Below are 8,842 nucleotides of genomic sequence, written 5' to 3'. Positions count from 1 at the left end.
GCACTTGTGCCGCTGTGTGGAGTCCAGCACAGAGGCAGACATGGTTCTAAACCAGATGTGATGGTGCCCAGACCAGCCTGGACGGATCGTATTGGCCAGCTCAGCCTTCTATAACAAAACTCCACAGGCCAGTGGCTTAAATAATAGATATTTATGGCTCACAGTTTTGGAGGCTGAAAGTCCAAGATCAAGGCCCCAGCTAATTTTGTTACTGGTGAGGGCTCTCTTCCAGGCTGGCAGACGGCAACCTTCTCTCAGTGGTGGGGGAATGGGGGAGGGAACAAAGGGAGACAGAGACAGAGAGAGTGAGAATGACAGAGAAAGTGTGCAGACAAGAGAGGCTGAGAGAGAGAGAGAGAAAGAGAGAGAGAGAGAGACAGAGAAAGAGAGAGACAGACAGAAATGAGTTCTTTGGTTCTCTCTTCCTCTTCTTATTAGGATGCTCATCCTATCATGAGGTCTCCATCCTCCTGACCTCATCTAAGCCTAATCACCTCCCCAGAGCCCCACCTCCTAACACCATCACAGTGGGGGTTAGAGCTTCAACACAGGAATTTGGGGAGGACACAAACATTAAGTCCATAACACAGGTGATCACAAGACCAGTGGCTCCTCCCTCACCCCCACCCTATTCCCTGATGACTTCATGGAACTTAGAACCAACTCCATGGATAGGTGGGAAGGCGAGGAACCCTGAATTGTTTAAGAAAGTAACACTCTGATTTTTGAGAAAACCCATATTGATGGTTTATCATGCATTGGGCAAGAATAAATTTTGTTCTGTTCAAGGGAATGGGAACTCAGTATGGAGACAGCTCTGACATGTAGGGGAAAAAGGATTACATATTTTGTTCAACATGTTTCTTCCTGGGAGATGCAAACCTGCCACATGTATGGCAGCGAAAAGAAGCTTTCCTCCCTGCCAGCCAGGCAGCCTGCCCATCAGTACCACCTAAAGCACCCGATGATGCCTCATTGTTAGGGTTTGGTATCTCTCAGCATCAACCACAAAACCAGCACTGCCTGACGTTAGCCAAAACCCTTCCAAAGACACGCCTATGGCTTTCGGCAAAAACTCTCTGGAGATTCCCCAACATCTGTCTGAAACACATCTGGCAACTCTTCAGGGAGAAAACACACCCTGGGGATTAGCTTTATGTTTTTCTGGCTTCTCTGTCTTCATGCCTTGGAGTAAAGGAAAGCACGAGGGTGGGGGACTAGCATGGGGTGTGGAGACAGGTGGAACTGAAGCTCCATCTAATTCCATAGTGTTAGCACATCCTCTGTTCTATCCCCGGTCTTCTGTGATCCCAGGTTAAAGCCCAGAAAACTAGGATGCAACTTGTTGCTCTGGCATCTTCCCCAAAGAAAATAAAAAGAATTCTTGAGTTTGGACGAAGATTTTTTTTTTTTTCAGTATTTAAGTATTTCTGTAGAAAGAAATCATTGCTCAGCTGATAAATATTTCTTCAGAACTGTTGGCCTGGCACTGAATTACACATTAATTCAGAACAGCAAAGATGAACCCAAGCGCTGGCTTTGTGTGTGTGTGTGTGTGTGTGTGTGTGTGTGTGTGTGTGTGTGTGTGTGTGTGTGTGTGGGTGCACTTTTAGGAAATAAGACAAAATTAATGCTAATTGTGCCTTCTGATGACTTCAGGAATACAATAAATATATTAGTACATATTATGAACCTTAAATTTTTTCAAGGGAAAACTATTTTTAGTGTGTTTGGAGGATGGTTGTACCAGTTTTTAAGAGCAGATTTTTCAAAACGGGGAGAACCTTGAAGAGGGGAGGGTTTGAGATAGAGAAATAGAGACGAGGAAGGGGAAATGCATGGATTGGAACTTGCTTCTTCTGCCACAGAGAATTCAAGACCATGGGAATCCAGCACTCTAAGAAAAGATTGAGCATCAATATAGTATTATATCTAGTGTCTAAAATTCAGTTACTTTTTTCCAGTTTTCATAATTATAATTCCCTCAAAATGAATAAATAAAAAAGAGGGATGATTGTGTCCTAACATGTTTTTGGCAATGGAGGAGCCAATATTCTGCTGCTCTTTAAAAATACTCCCCTTTAGAGAGGTATACACTTGGTCCAAGGTCTTGTATCCAGTCAATGCCTTTGCAGACTGATGCTACAGGAATTTCAAAGGAAATCCCAACATGAAAAGCATACTAAGTAAACTAAGTCTAAGTGTACCATACTAAGTTTCCTTTATTCATTCAACAAACATTTCCCAAGCTCAGGTACATGCCAAATGTGGACAAAGCACACAAAAGTGAAAAGAAGATAGCTAGGCGTATTGGCTCATGCCTGTAATCCCAGCACTTTGGGAGGCCGAGGCGGGTGGATCATGAGGTCACGAGATCGAGACCATCCTGGCTAACATAGTGAAACCCTGTCTCTACTAAAAATACAAAAATTAGCCGGGCTTGGTGGTAGGTGCCTGTAGTCCCAGCTACTGGGGAGGCTGAGGCAGGAGAATCACTTGAACCCAGCAGGTGGAGATGCAGTGAGCCGAGATCATGCCACTGCACTCCAGCCTGGGCGATGCAGCCAGACTCCATCTCAAAAAAAAAAAAAAAAAAAAAGGAAGAAGAAGAAGACAGAGCCCTCTGCTGGGTCTTGGTTTAGTGAGAGAGACACACACAAACAAACAGCTGGGTGCTCTATTGGAGGCATGAGTGGCATTTATCAACCTGATGAGATCTGGGAGACCCCTGATGGAGGAGGTGACATTTGCAGGGTGGGGTGGGAGGTAGAGGCAGACATTCCAGAAAAGAGAAGAATCCATGCAAAACAAGGGGCAAGAAGGAATGGGGGTGCTGAGGAAACCAGAAGGAGTTGAGCATGGCTGGCGTGTGTGTGTGTGTGTGTGTGTGTGTGTGTGTGTGTGTGTGTGCGCGCGCGCGCGCGTGCACGCAAATGAGCCCAGGAGGGGAAGCTAGAAGAGGAGAGTGCAGTTCCTTCCCACCGTGAGCCACTGAGTTTTGTATCTACCCAGCAAACCCAGGACAGATAAATTCTTCAATAAGAGAGACCTGAGGGGTCAGCTGTTCTCCTCCTCCTCCTCCTCCGCCTCCTCCTCCTCCTCTTCCTCCTCTTTCTCCTCTTTCTCCTCTTCTTCCTCCTCGTCCTCCTCCTCCTCTTCTTTTGGCTGTAGTTTTAAATTAATTTATTAACCCTGAATATGTAGTACATTCACTATGGTCAAAAATAAAGAATCAAATATTTTAAAAATACCGTAAATGTATAATGCAGTAACAAAACAAAACCCATCCCTTCCTGAGATCAGATCTGTCCTGTTCGCATCCTCTTACCACCCCGTCCCCACAAATACTTTGCTTCATGGTTCATGTTTCCTAGAATTTCTTTATGCAAAACATGCAAGCAAATATGATTATGCTTTCTTATTTTCTTTCTTTCTTACACTAAAGGCAGCCTGCACTTTGCTCTTTCTTCCCTAATTGCATGATACTGGCTATCTTTCTGTAGCAAGACATAGAAGCTTTCCTCATTCTTTCATACAGCTTCACAGTATCACATTGTATCTAATCAGACTTCAGAGTACCAAACTGTATCTAATCAGACTTCGTAGTATCACGTTGTATCTAACCAGACTCTTGTTAATGAACTTTTTGGGTTGTTTCCAATCTCTGGACATTACTAACGAGTTCATGCTGTAATGTGTAATCTCGTACCTACACCTTTCTGTACGTGAGCAGGTTCGTTCATATGATAAATTCTCCAAAGTGGGTTTGGTAGATCAAACAGTAGATGCACGTGCAGTTTTGATGAGATCACTGCCAGAGGCTAGAGTTCCTTTGGCATTTCATGTTAGGCATATCACATAATCGTATAGAGCTCTTGACGTATATGACTCTGGACAGGTGTCACAGTCTGGATGAATACTGGATAGAGAGCCAACAGCACTGATGTCATTGGAAAAGTACTCGTGTTCAACTCCTCACTTTATAGTATTGGCGGTGGCAACCAGCGTGGGGAACAGAAATAGTAATAATTGTTATAAGTTGCATGTGTATGCTACTACATCTGTGGGATGTGTTAGCAGGATTTCTATATTATCAAGAACGTTATTCTTTTCTTTCTTTCCTGCTTTCTTTTCCTTCCTTCCTTACCTTCCTCCCCCTTTCTCTCTTTGTCTTTCTTTCCCTCCCTTTCCCCCTCCCCTCCCCTTCCTTCCTTTCTTCCTTCCTTCCTTCCTCCTTCCCTCCTTTCTGCTTTCCTTCCCTCTCTCTTTCTTTCCCTCCCTCTCTCCCTTCCTTTTTTCTTTTCTTCCCTCCCTCCTTCTCTCTTTCTTTCTCTTTCCATCCCTCCCTCTCTCCCCCCTCCTTCCTTCCTTCTTTCCTTCCTTCCTTCCTTTTTTTCTTTCCTGACGGCGGTCTTGCTATGTTGCTCAGGCTGGTTTCAAACTCCTGGTCTCAAGTGATCCTCCTGCCTCAGCCTCCTGAGTAGCTAGGATTACAGGAATGAGCCACCATGCCCAGCTAAGCAGGTTTTCCACTGTCTTCCTGAGATCTTGGTTTACCATCCCCTTCCCAATATACATACCTCCCATGGGGACATATATTTTTCACTCTCCACCCCACAGGCTCACAGTGAGGCAGTGTTATCAATATTGTTATTGATGAAGGAGTAACAAAAACCTTAGAGCACAACAAAGGACAATTCTTTAAAGTAAGAAGTTGGTGGGGCATCGTGGCTCACACATGTAATCCCAGTACTTTGGGAGGCTGAGGTGGGCGGATCACCTGAGCTCAGGAGTTTGAGACCAGCCTGGGGAACATGGTGAAACCCCATCTCTACTAAAAATACAAAAATTAGCCGGGCATGGTTGAGGCTGAGGTGGGAGAATAGGTGGGAGAATTGCTTGACCCCGTGAAGCAGAGTTTGCAGTGAGCTGAGATCGCACCACTGCATTCCAGCCTGGGAGACAGAGATCTTGTCTCCAAAAAAAAAAAGAAAGAAAGAAATACCACATGATGACTTCAGTTTTCTCCTTCCATAAGCAGATGGAGAAAATGGGGTCAGGAATCTGCACTGGCTGGCAGATTTGTGTTTGGGATCACTGTGTTACACTTTCCCATTTTTCAGCCCCCACCCCCCAACAAATTCCACAGGCAACTGCCCAGACTTGAACCTCAGAATTTTATATTATTCTTTCCCCAATGTCAAAGCCTTTTCCACTCATGTTCCCCCTCCTTCTCTGTCTCCTTGAAGTTTTCTCTTCTCCACTTGGCTTTCAAAATCAAATTCATGCAAATATTAACTTCCACGTCCTTCATGAAGCCTTCCAGAGCACAACTACAATCACAATCTTGTCCCTTCTCCTCTTAGAAAATCACTATCGAGTTCCAATTTTGTCCATTTTGTTAGCTCCATCTTCATATCTAAATGGTAACTTCTTCAAGGTCATGGACTCTGTCTAAAACTTGTCATGTCATACACAACTAGCACAGGGTAACATAATGGCAGATATACATATTTTCATTCATTTGTCAAACATACAGCACGTCTACTCTATTCCAGGCCATGTGTCAGAGCCTGAGGATGTCAAAACAAGAATGACATATCCTTGACCATGAAGAAATCAGAGTCTAATTTGGGTCTCAAATCTGCAAGCCAATAATTAAAACATGGTAAGTGTTACATTTTGTGAACAGTTGATGAGTTCAGCAATCACCAATCATAAATGTGAAAACTGCATTCCCTATTTCTTCCTTCACAAATCTCTGTGGACAAAACTCAGTGCTTGGTGAAGCAGATGAAAAGTGGGTATAACTAGACTCCTGACAGGCCGTAACTGGGCTTCTGAGAAATCATCAAGTCAAAGTCAAAAGGAACCCATTTCCTCCCTAGTAGTCCCTTCTAATCAAGAAGAAAAAAAAAAAAAAAAAAAAAGGCAAGGTTGTAAAAAACTGTAGCCATTCTACATAGTTGTCAGGGGGCCAAGAGAAACACACAAGGCCATATAAGTAGATAAAAAAGGAGCAGACCAAGGATGGGGAGAAAGAGCTGGCCCAGAATAGAACAGTGGCCTTACAGAGGCTCAGAAGGGAGGATGGGAGAGGGAGAGGAGGTGGAGACCGAAGGACTGGGTGGTGGCTTGACTCTAACCATAGCTGGATTTAGGAGCTATGGGGTGTCAGGATGTAAAATCAAGGGAGAGGTTTAAAAGAAAACAAATATGCAGCCTGCTTTCAACTCTTTAATCTCTTTAAGTCATGGTTGTTTTGACCATGATTTTGGGCCCATCCGTTGGTAGTCTCCAGTAGGAGACCAGGATAAAGGGATAAAGCTCAGAAGTGTGATTCGACGATTCCAGAATACTTTGGCCCATCGTTCAGTTACTTGTGGGAATCATTTCCTAGAAGTGGCGTGGACAGAGCAGCATCTCTGGCCCAGGAGAAACAGCTCCTATTCATTTTTGGACTCTGAATTCCTTGTCACTGAGCTCTGCATCTAGATCCTGTCTGTGAACACCAGAGTCCTTCCCTGTGATGTGTCACTCATGGCACATGGTCCCAGTGAATGAATTGAGCTAGACATCCTGCAGGGTCTTTTCTAGCTTTGAGATTTTATGTGTTCAGTAACCAGAAATTCAGCTCCTCCTGGAGGTAATATGAGAAACGTGGAATCAAAGGACAAATGTATAATAAGGACACCTTGGCCCTTATTTATAAGGCTGATATAAATCACTGCCTTTGCTTGTTGGCAATCTTGGAAAACTTTCACTAGGTCTTATTTTTATCACACCTACCTAGATTTTAAAGATCATCATACAGATACACAAGTGTCACACAGAATACTGAACTATTACAGCTTGAAAATAATAGGAAGTTCAGAAACTCTAACAAGTCATACAGCTAGGTAGTGGTCAAGTTTGCACTCTAGCCCAGCCCCACCTCCCTGGCACAGCCTGGCTCTACCTTCCACACTCATTCCTCCCATCTACTAATCTCATTCGTCAAAAGGCCGTTAAGTGCTAACAATATATTTAGCACAGTACTAGAAGTTGGGGGAGATGCTTGTCCTCAAAGAACTGATCCAATTGGAGAAACTGGCTTTTTATTAAACAAACAACACATTAGCACCACAGTCTAGGGTAGAATCAGAGGGTCCTCCCAGATGAAGAAAATAAAACTCACTTTTCTTAACGTTAGACTGCTGTAAAACCCAGTTAGTATGAATTTGGAAAAAAAAAAAAAAAAAGAGAGAGATCAGCTATAAAGGCAAAAATAGTTTAATATGGGCCCTTTCAACATTTCAAGAGAAAGGGATGGTAGGGCAGGAAAGATGATGGAGTCTGTTCTGTTGCAATCATGGATTGAAATAATGGCAGCTGTATGGTTCCCCACTGCAAATAACCTGGCTTTGTCCATTCAACTTCCGGTTCACAAATAGTTACTTTCCTCTCCTGGGAAAAATAACCAGCTACAGTTGTTTCCTATTGGTTGCATGCTGACTAGTGGTTAGGCTACTAAAGGATTAACTGCTGATGACAATAATTTTCCTTCCATTTATTTCACAGTAGCAAGGTGTTTGTTTTTAACCTCTCCTAATTTGTTAAACAAACAGCATTTCAACAAGAATAAATGTTTTCGAGGGTCTCACCACAAACTAACCTACCCACTGTTTTTATTTTTCATGTTTTTTTTTCTAGTTATGTCCATTCATATGTATTTCTACCTAATTGCAATCATACTGTTGATACGATTTGGTGATGTGATTTTCTCTTTAGATCACACTATCAACATTCTCCATGTTTCTGGAGACGTCGCAATGATTATTTAACGGCCCCATAGTTATCCTACATGGAATAATATTCTCTATTCCATGGTTCGAAGTTAGCCACTTCCCTGTTTTTGGTCCTTAAGGTCTGTCACTCACCTCATCCATTTAGATGAAAGTGTCACAGAGACATAAAAAACATCCTTTGCAAGATGAAATGAACAAGTAGCCCCAACTGCAATGTGTATCACCAGATGATAAAGACGCACTCAGCCTATAGAAGGCCAGGTGTAGACGACTTGTGGATAAGAATTCCTCCAAAGGCAGGATGGAAGTATCACCAATAGTTTGTAACTAAGATACATAATGGCACTCACTTTCATGATTAATAACCAGAAACTCAGAAATACTACACGCTGCCAAGACACTTCCCTAGTCTCGTCTTTTTCTCCTTAGTCCAGAACATAAAGGCCGGCAGCCTTGTCAGTCCCTCCTGCGCTAGACTGCAGGTAGCATCGTTTGTCCTGCCTGCTAAGCGTCCGTAGCCAGGGCAGACGGGACGATCTGCCGGCTTCAGGCTGGCAGGTGCGGGGTGGGCTGTGTGCTGAGGGCCAGGCTGGCCTTCCCGCGTCCTCTGGCGACAGAAATTAAGCAAGTCCACAAAGAAACATCTTGCACCTTGAGGGAGAGGAAGAAAGAGTTGCGGGGCGGGGGAGGCAAGAAACGGAGTAGGAGGCTCGACAGAGGAGACTGGTCCTTAGCAAAGTGTCACAGCCGCAGGATGGGAGGGTGTGTGTGTGTGTGGGGGGGGGGTCTGTGGGGACAGCACAGGTGGCCCCTGCTGTGCGCGGCGAGGCAGGCTTGGAGTGCCTTCTCTCCGAACAGAGCGAGCCCGGCGTTGGGGGCTGGGGAGGCGCGGCCTCTGGTGGGACTGAGGCGGGGAAGGCGGCGCCCGGGGCGGGGTGGGGGCTAGGGAGGCGGGGCCCGGTGTGGGGGCGCTCAGGGAGGCGGGGACGGGTTTAAGGGGGTGGCGGTAGGTGGGGTCCGGGAAGTTGGCCTCGGTGGGGACGCGGACAGGAGAA

The sequence above is a fragment of the Macaca mulatta genome, chromosome 9, assembly GCF_049350105.2.
Source record: "Macaca mulatta isolate MMU2019108-1 chromosome 9, T2T-MMU8v2.0, whole genome shotgun sequence".
NCBI lineage: Eukaryota > Metazoa > Chordata > Mammalia > Primates > Cercopithecidae > Macaca > Macaca mulatta.
This window is presented reverse-complemented; position numbering follows the sequence as displayed.